General features: G+C 43.5%; 1 long non-coding RNA gene across 1 annotated transcript in view; it reads right to left on the bottom strand.

The window, feature by feature from the left end:
- The window catches only part of LOC308061780, a 49,391-nt gene that overhangs the window by 23,610 nt on the left and 13,087 nt on the right, over positions 1 to 12,694 (bottom strand). Inside the window, exon 4 of the long non-coding RNA XR_013927352.1 lies at positions 934 to 6,023. This is a non-coding gene — a long non-coding RNA (uncharacterized lncRNA). The remainder of the gene's footprint in view (positions 1 to 933; positions 6,024 to 12,694) is intronic.

Genomic DNA, 12,694 nt, shown 5'->3' with positions numbered 1-12,694 from the left:
AGCATGAAAAAGTAGGATTTGGTGAAGATAAAATGATGCTGTCATGAATTTGAAATAGTGCAAGATGCAAAACTGCGAGGTTTTTTACTTACTGGATGGATTCATGGATTTACTACAAGTCCCTGAAACTTAAGCTCAGATTTGCAATGTTATTTTTGTCAGTCATGGTGAACAGTCATTCTTTCCCTGTTGCTATTCTCTTTTAAGCCTCATAGCTCAGCACTCAGACATCTTCTGAAAGATTAAAATGAGCAACGCTGGTGTGTTGTTCCCCCTAAATTTCTGCTGACAAACCCTGGCGACGTGTTAGAATATATTGTTGATGTTGGGCCACTGCCAGAGGATAAGCCAAGAAACTGCTGCAGGAAGCATCACCAGTCCTTACAGTTGAAATTATAGGAGTGAGTTAAATTCAACTTTGCAATCATTAGGCATGACTGCATACTTGCAGATGTAGCTAGGTCAGGGTCCTGGCTCAGGTCCTGGTTTCTGTCCTGCCTGAGCAGCACAGTTTCCAACCCAGGCTGCCAGAGGTCATTCAAGGACCACCACGACCTCACCAGTGTCTCTCCTGGGGACAGCTGTGCAAGTGAGCTCAAAGCTGCCCATACCCTCTCCCCTTAGGGGTTCTCTGTGAAAAGGTGCCCTCTTTTCAGCACTAGCTAAACCAGAGGCTAGAGTTTGCCATGTGTTAAGGAAGGATTTATGTCAGAATGAAAAGATAGCAATAATCCATCTAGTCCCACATTGCTTATTCCCACCCCTGTTCACCCCCTTCCCCCTCTCTTTGGCCCCTCTCCATCAGCAGCACAGGCACAAACCAGATCTGGAAACTGTTTCAGCTGAAATCCGTATCTCACTGTGTGTTTTGTTTGTTGGGGGCTTTCAGTTAGGTTGAATGCACGTCAAAATTCAGTCTAAGAAAAAACTTACCAGACTATTCTCCGGTCTAGACTCACTTCTGTTACCATTCCTTTGCTTCGGTCCAAAGGTGCAGCACTTCTCCCCAAAACCTCAAAACAAACTGCAAGAAAATACAGAGGAGACATAAAAAAAACACCCTTGAACTTCTCTACACAGACTTTTCTTTGATAAGTAGTTTGAAATTCACATGCTTGTGTAGTTCCTCCCTGTCACCCAAGGCTGGTGTGTGTAGTATATCGTCACAGGCTCACCGATGCAAGTGGCCATTCATAAACTCTGAAAAACGTGTCAGGCCAGAAGAAAAGAGACTGACAAACCATCTGCTTCTGAGCTGTAACAGGGTGACAAGGAGCTGAAGTTATACCAGATGCCCCAAACAGCTCAAGTCTTTAATTTCACAATTTGATGTAAGGGTCAATCCTTCAAGGTCTGTCCTAAGCAGGGTAGCAGCGCCCAGAGGATGAGTTTGTGGACTAGTGGGAGAAGGACACAGGCAGAAGGGCACAACAGCAAAGCAGCAAGCCATAATGCTCAGGTGTAAAAAGGACCAACCCGGGTGAGTTTAGGCTCCCAGTCAGCTCCTGGTCTCCTTCTGATGGCAGATCATCCACAATCTTGGGCAAGTGTCTCACCTCCTCATCTGTGAGGCTTATGAGGTTGTGCCAAGGAGAGTGCCCTAAGAAGACCAGGACTCTTACTGCCAGGATGACCACATCAGCCTGGGCAGAAGCCCAGAGAGGAGCAACGAAAGCACCCTGGTTTCAGAAATTTGATCAAGAACAGTTGTAACACACATGGGAGAAGGCCTTATCGCTGTTATTCATGCTTTTGGAAATCTCTCTACTAATTACCAAACACACTAGGAACATTACTGAATGGATCATCAGACTCCCTCACACAACAGAAGACTGAATGCAACCAGGAAGCAGAATTATACTTTTCTCGAGGAATTTTCAGTTCTTGGAAGTTATATGACTTTCATTAATCTTTACTGTGCATTAAGTAGCATGAATGGCAGAAAGAGAACAGAAAGATTTGAGATTTGACGGAGCAAACCCAGCCATACTAGCCTGATGGCAGCAAAGATGTTTCCTCAGCTGGAGGATGGCCTGAGGTCCTTATGCTTGCTTGACAAGGTGTTTAACTTTGCTATGCCAGTAGTGTTCCCTGCACGTTTTATATTGAAATAAAATAGCAAATCTAGCCGCCTTGTAATTTCCTCTTCAGGCAATTTATCTTCAGGGAGAATGACTACAAGCATGTTGAGGGCAAGCCTTTCTTTACAGTCTCATTCACTTTAGAGCCTCATGAGCTACCTGTACTTTATTAAGAGTTTCAGTATGGGTGATACTATTACTAGAGCCATAATAACCTCAAAGTCCTTCAGGTGGACTGGACTTTTACATATATTCTATGTAGTAGTAGTAGTAGTATATACATACATATAGTAGTCGTAGTAATAGTAATAATGACAACAATAACAAACCAATGTCGGGTCTTTTGATAGATAGGAGTTTGAAAAACATATAAATACACCCCAGAGGCTCAAAATCAGTAAAGCAAATGTAGGAATAAATATATATTTATTATGTATTTAGCCTCTTGCTCTCTGGGATGCTTGTTTAAGGCATGGTGTGAGGGTGACAACGCTGCTATTGTATCTTCCCAATTGGACTGATGCTGTGAAACCACCTGCAGTACAGAACAGAAGCGGACAAATGGGATTCACTAATTGAATTTCCTTCTTTAGGAGGCTGGGAAATAGAATAGAAAGGTGGCGAGTTTGTCTGAAGAGGCTTAAGTAGGGGGTGAAAAAAGAGGTGAGGATCTTTTTGCTCTTCCTATCTCTAGGCAGAATCCTTCCCTGTCAGCCCCTTTGGCAGCAGCACATGCCCCAGCACCCGGGCTGGTGCAGCAGCCTGCGCGTGCACTGCCAGTTTGTCCTAAGGGATGGGGAGGGTATTTTTTTTCAATTTTGGAACAGTGGTAAAGAAAGCATTTCCTTAGCTGACTTGCACAGAGACTCCTGTATGATATTTGCATCTTCAAGTCCAAAGGAGAAGGTACTGAAAATGTTTGTCACAGTAAGATCTGTTCAATGCAGGGCATGAAGTGGATCTTTTGTGTGGAGTGAGGGGCAGAGGGATGTGCTTTAGCAGCTCCAAGAAAGTCCAGGAAACAGTTCTTGTATTGTCTAAGTAAACTTCCTGAAATGACAGTGAAAATGGAAGAAAGATAAAGTGCTTTTAAATGGGAAAACCTTAGCTTCTTCACTTGCCAAGATCTTCTTTTCTAAAACTATGTAAGCAGACAGGCCAAAATGCGAAAAGGGTTTGATTGAATTGGTTGGAGGGATGTTGTCTTTTTTTTTTTTTTTTCCTTCAATTTCATTTTTAAGGTATGCATTAACTTACATTTCTAGATGAAGTGGAAAGAATAATAAGGAAAACTTGCTCTCCAAAAACATGCACGTAACATGCAAGTGAGTTTGTTTTGCGTTTTGCTTTTCTAGGTCCGGGGCCTGGAATTTGCATTTTCCTTTCTCAGAAGACTTAGCAATGCACTTTCCAAAAGCAGTTACAGTTTATCCTGTTTCTTTTTCAAAAGAATATGAAAAATACATTTTTAAGTGCCAGAAATCATTTACCAGCACTAACCGTTTAATTGCCAGACAAGAACCATAGGCTAGAACACTATTGTGAAGTCTGCAAAAAGAACAACATGAAGAATTAAGTGTTAGGTGGCTTATTTAGCTTACAGCTGTTCTGCATTCTTCATGTGGTATTGTATGTCAGAGAATGACAGTTTTAATTTCCTTTGCTGATTTCTCTGTTTAGATCACTTTGACACAAATTACTGCTTTTACAAAAACATAGTCCAGCTGGAGGGCAAACATCTCTCCTAATAATTTTTCTTTCGTTTTTTTCTGCTGTTCCTTCACTGTGTATAGCAGAGGTGCAAAATCAAGTTGTGTAGCTTGAATTTTTTACAGTTATTTTGATATTTTTAGGCATTCAGGTGTAAAGTCTGGTGCCTAAATTACAAGGCTGTGAGTCTAGCTTAGTCTGGAGAGAATGATTTCATGAGGTGATAAAGAAATAGTGACTGGACTAAGCAGGATCAAGAAAACATTTAAAGCGCGAATTCAATTTCAATGGATCTTAGGCATACATTTTAACTTCTGCGTGCATTTCACTGTTGTCTTTTTTTAACATTTTTATTTAAATTTATTTATATTATAAATATTATATATTACATATAATAAATATATAATAAAAATATTATTATTGTTGTTGTTGTTATTATTCTAAAATTTAAATTTAATTTAACTGCTTAACTGAAGCACAAACATCCCTGACCTTGAGGCTATGGAGTCTGTGCTTACTAGAGCCTATGCTTGCAACCCAGGTAATTACACTGAAGCAACTGATGCGTTATTATAATGCCTGTCATCCAGACATCAGCACAGCAAAATCTGACCCAGAAGCTCCAACAGCCACTTGGACTTCCACACCTGGCAGCGCATCCTCGACTGGCCCCCTTTTACAAGGGGATTTTGGCAAAGACCTTGCTCACTACATGTTCGCTCAGGCCGGAATCTCCTGAAAAAGCTCTGTGCAGCCAAACGTTCCCAACGTTTCAAGCTCCACACTGTCCCCTGTCTTCTTGCCCAGGGAGACTGTCCTGCACCCAGTGTCACTGACAGTCCTTCCCCCGAGAGACACAATGGGGGACACATCTGGCACTTTAGGTGATGCAACCAGGTCTCTGCTGGGTGGCATGAGAGGGGCAGGTCCCAGCGGTGGGTTGCAGACCTGGGTTGTGCCTTCTGGTGGTGCATCTAGGCTACACGGCACCCGTTGGCCGCTGTAGAGTGCCACAGCTGTAATTTGGCACAACTGGTCAGAAAAACAACAAAAAAAGCTGTGGCAGTGCATGGCAAAGGTGGTAAGTACAGGTCTGGCTTGGGGTGATTACAAGGTAGGAACCACACAAGTCATCACGGAATGCAGTAGATTGGCTCAATAACTTCATGCCCAGGCTTTCCCGTTTCTTAGGCAGTTTGGCCAGGATTTGCTCGCCCTAAGTTAGGTGCCAAAAACATCTAATGCTACAACTTTGCTGGTGATTTAAGCGTGACTAAAACCATTCTCAGGCACTGAAGCCCATATTCACATTATTAAACCATTTCACCTTCCAGAATGGGTGCTCACAAACTGCCTGTTAGGAGTGGTCATTGATTGGTCCTAACCCCCAAAACCATACCAAAAAACTGGTTTGGAAAGTGATATTCACCCTAGCCTGAAGTGGGGGCAGGTGTATTTTGATAAGTGAATGACACAGAGGCTTGAGTCTCCTTGCCCAGGGACACCCTCTGGCATCTTTACGAGTAGGAGCACACCTGCCATTTTATTCGTTCTTCTCTTTCCCTCAGCATTCAAATCTCTCCTTCACCTGAAGCAATGTTGGCCTCCCCCAGTGAATGCACTTCAGGAACACAGCTGCCATCTGTAGTAATTATCCCTGCTTGTTAGATGTGTCTGAGGTCCCTGAGGTCCATCCACCGCGCAGCCCACATGAGGTTGGTGATGCTGCCAATGGCTGAGTCTTCATATAGTGCTTGGATGAAACCTCCCCCGGTCCCTGGGGGCTCGCCTCCAACCTGACCCCCAGGCACTCCCTCCCCTTCGCTGCCTCTGCACACACCGAGTTCAGACCAAACATCTTTCTCTCTATTCCTCTCCACAGAGGACCGTGCACCGACCGTGACCCTTACCTCCTGAGGTGGCACTGGTCTTTGCAAGGCAGCGGCAGTCAGGTCCGGCACTGCATTCAAGCCCCTGCAGAGGAGTCCTTGCCATCCCAGAAGTAGTAGTTTTCCTTCACTGGTTTTTGGCAGCAGCACTGTCTTGCACGTTGCATCCTCCGCTAAGAGACAAGCCACAGCCAGAGGGCTCAGGAGTGGAGGACAACCAGTCCACCTGGCAAAGGTGGATCAGATAGGGGAAGCTCTTTGGGATCCAAAGCAGGAGATAGATGCAGAAACCACACTGCAGGAGATAATTGCAGAGACTTCTTGTGACGGAGCACTCCTAAAGCTGAAAGGAGATATTGGAAGGGGTAGTAGCAAGGATGTATTCAAGAGTTGATCCTCAGAGACCAGAGGGGTCAGAGAAGGATGTAAAGCAAATGTTTAGCCACCTAGAGTATCAGTCCTACCAACTCTAACTGTGGTGAGAAAGACAGCATGTCCTGACAGGAAACGTGTGCAATGTAAAGGCATTATCAGAGGTGAACATCTGCAGCTGACTGAGGTGCTTGCTTATGAGACAGCTACTCTGTGTTGACCATAGTGGAAAAAGGAAACAAGTGCATGAGAGAAGCAGAAGAAAGCATTTGAGAATTCCTCTTCTGTACAAGCATGGACATGATTTGTTTTCCGCTTGGCCTCTCTTGCAGTGTCCAAGTGCCAAGCTAGCATACTTCTCCCTGGCCATGTTCTCGGGTGTCAGGCAATCCAACTGAAAGTGCCTGATGCCTTCTGGGTCTTCGAGCCACTAGAGACATGCCAGCTCATGCGCAGCTGTCTGCCTCTGGGCTATGAACACCCAGGGCATTTCCAAACAGTTCAAAGATTTTCCCCGGGGAGGTTTTTGTTTCAATGCCCAGACCTGTCACCCTGCCCGTGACCGTTCTAGGAGACCAGGGCATCTGCCACCTCAGCAAGCAGCCCCCCTGTACATGGCCCCCCCACACACACAGTGTGCAGAGATCGCAACGCAGGCTGAGAGCAGTGATATTTGGGTGTGTGCTGCAAGTGACCTGGGTCACCCACGCAATGGAGACCTGAGAGGCAGCAGACTGCAGGGTACCAGGAGACAGAAAGCCCTTCCCTGGCTCTCCGTGAAAGGCTGAAGCAGTGCATTCACGTGCGAAACCAGAGAAAAGCTGCAGGGAGAGGATCCCGAATTGTACACATCTCTCGTGTTTTATACACTGTCTTGCACCTTGCAGGTGTACAGACATTAAGACTTGCAGCTTTTTAGGGTGCATCCCATTGGCCATACCAGGAGAACTGGACCATGACTCAATGAAGGTTTATACTTATATTTTGGATACATACCTTAGGGCATGCTGAGGCTTAGTCACTGGAAATCACACAACTTATTGTGTACCTCTTTAGCATCAGAAAGAACAGTTGTAGCTCAATCTACAGATTACCAAAAGCATATGAAATTTTCCTTTTCAGATACAAACAAAAGCAGTGACCAAGATAGCCTTTCTCATGAAAATATGTTTTACATTACCCAGTTTTTCACTTCTATGCTTATTTTTTGCCTGTTACTTCAATGTAAAAAAAAATAATATTGTTTTTAAAAATATTTTTAAATATGTTTTTTAAATATTTTTAAAGATGTTTTCCTGGGCATCCAATTATAACGTTTCTGTTAAGCTATGTAAAGTATCAGCCCAGTCCTTGTGCATGTGTTTCTGTGTTAATAGTAGGTCTACTAGCCTAGGAGCCAAATTGCCTGCATTTATTTCAGTGGAATGACACTGACAGAAAATTGAGTTCCTGCTGTTCTCAGGGATGAATGGGCCTGATGAATAAACTGCCTCTTTCCCCTAGCGATAGTCCTGCCAATAGGCTCACTGGGGAAGAGGAAGAGTTAGGGAGGGCCGAGTCAAATTGTTGCTGACTCTGCCCAGGCTAGTGCCCTGTCTTTTGCAAGATCTGTAATTCCATGATTCAAAAATAAAAGTCAGGTCAAATTTGCTTCCCAACCTCATTTCACTTTCTAAATTATTTGTGAGAGGCTGTGCCGTTGAACCTGCCAAAGAAATTCAGTTTTGCGCATCTCTTTAGCAAATCTGGACTTCTTCTGGTCTGCTCTTTCTCCTTCTTCCCTTTAATTCTCTTTTGATCCTCTCCTTTGCCCCCCACTCCTTTTTTACATCCTCATACTGCCTCAGCTGTACTCGTTTCATAGAAAACTAAGATTTTTTCCAACTCTCAGCACCTCTTTTTTTCATTACTTGGCCATTCTCAGCTGTCCTGCAAAATACCCTGCATCTTGTGAAAAATATGTTGAGGAAATGAGTGATAAAGACAACAAACAAATAATTTATGAAGTACCTCTGTATCAAAAAAATCTGAGAAGGCATTATTGATAAGCTGTGAGACCCAAATGCTGAAAGAGATGGCAAGACATGTTCTGTCTTGTCCCTGAACGTCTTCCATGTAAGGCCCACAGCCTGCAAAGAGCACCCTGGTCCTCAGGTCTCTTTCCTGCCTGCCTGCCTTGACAGCATTTTGGGTTTTGAGGACTTTTCCTTTCTCTCCTTCTGCTTCTCACTGATGTGTTGTGAAAGGTGCCTGGCAGCTTTTTCATTCTAATGGAGCACAGGATCATGCAGGTGGAAGGCACCTCTGGACATCATCTAGGCCACCCCCTTACTTAAACATCCCGTTCAAAGTGGGATCAAGTTGCTCAGTGTCTCGTCCAGTCAAGCTTTGTGCACCTCCAGGGATGGAGATTCAACACCCTCTGGGCACCTGTGCCAGTGCTTGACCAATCCTACTGTGAAACTTTTTTTCTAGTTAGAAAATTTGTGCCATGGTTGGAAAGCACTTTCTCATTTGAAACACACATTTCTATTCACAGCTAGGTTAGTCCCGTGTGTTCGTTGGTACCCTCTCTGGTATTTACACTGCTAATAGGAAGCAGTCTTGGTCCCCTCTGAGGCTTCTTTGCTCGACTAAACAGTGTCCACTTCCCAGCTCCTTCCCAGCACAGGGTCCCCCAGCTCCTTACCGGCACAAAGCTCTCCATCCCTCTGACCACCCCAGCCACCCTCAGTCTCAGTCCATCTTTGTAACGTAGGCAATTAGAAGAATAAGCAAAATTTAAACGAAATCTTACAAACGTCTTTGAATCAGGGCAGTAAGCTTCCCTCTTTCCTGCTGAATGTAGCTCACCAGACCACTTTAAGATCACATTAGCAGCACATCCACCTTATACACCAGGGTCCTCCCCTTCCACAATTGTTTCCATACAGCATATTTGTGCCACCACCACACCCAGCTTATGAATTCCTTCCTCACCGCTTACTTATTAACACTTCGCAGTGCGCTCTGCCTTTTAGCCAGCCCTGTGCACACCTAATCCCTGTTTTCTCACAGCTCCCTCATCACTGCATCCCACAAGACTGCATGAAAAGGCTTAACTGAAATTCCCAGGAAGGAAACATGTTTCCTTTGTGTAGGAAATAGATTTTCAAAGACTCTATTGAGCTGACACCATCCAACACTAAAGTCAGGTTTCACTTTATCCTGTTCCCTTCCCAACCTCTGCTTGTCCTTTCATTCAAAATTTTCTTGAGATCTTTGCATACTGTTGCAGTCAACTGTGTAAGATCCCCTGGGTCACTTCCTCTCTCCACCTGCTTAACTAAAGGGCCCAGGTCTGCTTTTCTTCATACAGATGGTGTTGTCCTCATGAGAGGTTTGAAACTAAGAATACTTGCTACCAGGGCTGTGCTTCCATGTACCAGTCCTGCCAAAATTCATAGGCACACTTTGCCTCACAATATCCAGGAGTTTTTTTCTGGAAAAACGCCAGACTCACTGTATCTTGAACAGCAGAAGAGGCAGAAAAGTGAGGACACACTTGAGATCCAGAATGACTTATGGTCATCCCAAAAGCGTGCAAAAAGAGACACACTGAGAAATACTGGCAGTATGTTCATAGCTGTGGAGGCAGTAATTTCTTCGGCTATATCTCTAATGTCAGAGCTTATCTGTTAGGTCACGGGGATCCAGAGTGCTGCCATTGCTCTGTAGTTTCATTTCTGGATTTACTAGGTGGAAAAACAGTAAGCAGATGTGAAATCATGGATGAGGAGTTAGCTACCAATAGGCAAGATTTCAGTTTCCTTCTAATCTCTTTATTTGTTCAGACATGTCTGTTTACCCCAGTTGTGTTATCCTTTTCAATCAGCATTCCCAGCAAAACAGTTACCAGCACTGCTATTATAATACCCGTAGCTAAAATAGTTTTGCAATATGGGGAATATCAACAAGATGGATTTTGTTGGCCTCTTCCCAATTTTCTTGAACTCTTTTTAAATACTTTTCGAAGTGGCAAAAATCCCTTGGTACAAGAGATGCCTATATAAGAAAGTCTTTTCTCCTGTAATCTTTAAGAAATGTACATGTAGAAATAGATTTTTTAAAAATTTTAAAGTCACATTCCACATTTAAACAGTTCCACTTTCTAAGTTCAAATGCAGTCTTAAATAAAATCTCTGACCCTCTGCTCAAAACAATCTATAATGTCCTATTGCATGTCGAGTGGAAATTCTGAAATGTCATGCTAACAATCTAAACCAGACCTAACTCTTTCATCTGCTCAGTCCCTTACAAAACCACCATTAAAAAACCCCCAAAACATTACACAAGAAAAAACTGCCAACAAGCATAACCCCAACCTTCTGTTGCAGCTCAATGGTAATAACCCTAAGCTTAAAAGCTAAATTTTGTGGGCATTGCTATTTGGTTAGGAAAAATGGCACCTACACGGTATGAATCGTCAAAAATTAGATTTATCAGTACTGTAAACTAACTGTAACGAATAAAATGCAGAAGACTGGAAAGTTACAAGTCAGCAGAGAGAAATGACGTAAAAGCGACAGGGTAGGAATGCTGCCGCTTGCCAGCTCCAGCTCCCCCTTGCTCCTGTCGCTGTCAGTATAGCTGACGTACAGCACAGCCAGCCACCTACAGTACAGCACAAATACTGTCTATAGCATATAGAAATGTATGTGCTATAATAGGAATAAATAAATTAAATAGGAAAAAATTATGCTCCTCTTCTGCATCAGGAAGAGGCCGGCTGTGTCACTGAAGGTGATACTGGGGATGACGGGAGCTGTGGTTCAGGATGTCTGTCACTGTGGCTTCTTAACTATCTGCTTTGGGGCAGCACTGGGCACGGAGCAGGCCCTGCAGCATGACGCAGGCAGGCCTCCAACCCCCCCCCAAACCGGCAGCCCCTGGCCCCGGGGCATTTACGTTTGAGGTGTAATGTCACCCACACAGCATTGCTACCAAGTTCCAGAGCAAGCGACATCATGAGCTGAAGGTCCCCTGCAGCCATCAGTTACATGTCACCTAATATACAGTAAGTTTGTAAATAGCCACCTCTTCAAATGTGCCCAATTTTAGCACAAAAAAAGCCCCAACATTCTGGGCTTTCATTTCTAATTCAGCTTGCAGTCAAGACAAGAAGGCTGAGCAGCCGTCACAGCGATCTGTCCTGCAATTTGGAGGTGCCAGGGACCACTCCAGATTTTTCAGAGCATTCTCAGCTAAAAAGGACTATTTTCTATTTCATGTAAATAACTTCTGGTTTACTAAAACCATTCCAGATTACTGAAGGGAAAAAAATGAAGCTGATGCAAAACTGTCACTCATATATCTTTTACAAGACTGCAGAGTAGCCTTGCCTTGCAGCAGTTTAACTTAAGGATGCTTTTCATGCGACCATTTTCTTCCTGATAAACTCTTGCTTGAGAATGGCAGGTTAGAAGTACGAAACCAAAGACAAATGAGAAAAATAAAACAGGAAAGAGCAGAGGTAGAATAAATACCTGCAGAAACTGCTCCAAAGGACTTTGCCAGTGCTTTACCAGGAAAAAAATAAATATTGTCTGATGCTAACCAAGAAAATGGCATCCCATGGCTTTTTCAGCCCAGGTCAAAGTCAGGGCTACCTGAAATTGTCTGCACTCTGGCGTGATGCTGTATTAACACTGAAAGGCAGCCTGCCGCATCTGCACAAAGAACATCCCAGGCAAAAGGTGATTTGGGGGAAAAGACATTCTGGTGAAAGAGAACCTAAGCGCGGGGTAGGGTGGTTGTTTGAGGTTGCAATAAACATACATATCAGTAGGGAATTAATAGCAAACTTCAGGAGTATCAAAAGACATTGTACTGTGGGACTACAGCTTCCTACAGATGACAAGAGGAGCTATTCAGGAAAAGGCCCTTATTGAACCAGTTAAAAATGTTTGAACATTTTTTTCAAATTAAAAAAAAAAATCATCTATTTCAAAACCTTTGAAAGAAAGTATCACTTCTAGCAAGTGGCCACAGAAGATTTATTTCAAAACAAAAAGCTTGTTATTCAAAAAAACCTGGGACTTTTGGAATTATGAAATGTCATGGTCCCGTTGTGTACTTTGTGACATTTAACCCCTACACTCTTCTTGTTACTCCAGGCTATGTCAAGATTACTGGCGCTTAAGGGGCTAACTCAAAGCAATAAGTTGCAGAACAGGCAGAGTGACTTTGTCCCCTGGCAAAGCAGTGTCCCACGTCAATGGCAAGCAAAGCTTTTCAAGCAGATATCATCTAATGTTCCTCCTTTTCTGATATGATCTGACTTGCTTTCTTCCTTGTGGCAGCTCAAAAAATTAGATCTATTTCTTCCTGTGCCAGACTTCGTGCTGATAGTACTACTTTCAGAAAAGTTTTCTCAATGCTTGAGAAGGAGATGAGGCTCAGAAGAGGGTGAACAAATTGTACAGAGTAGGAGGGCTAGAAGCCACTTCCAACTTTATCCATTTGTCTGTCTTTCACACAAAAAAAAGTGCCAGGTTCATAATGAGTTCAATAGAAAGAAATGTTGTCATTGAGTTTACCCTTTTACAGTAACTTTACCACACCACTGAGAAAGTTTTAAAACAGCTTTTCCTCTGTGTGACA

This window comes from Falco punctatus, assembly GCF_963210335.1.
Source record: "Falco punctatus genome assembly, chromosome: 4".
Classification (NCBI taxonomy): Eukaryota; Metazoa; Chordata; class Aves; order Falconiformes; family Falconidae; genus Falco; species Falco punctatus.
Note: the sequence above shows the minus strand (reverse complement) of the source record. Positions and strands in the feature narration are given on the sequence as shown.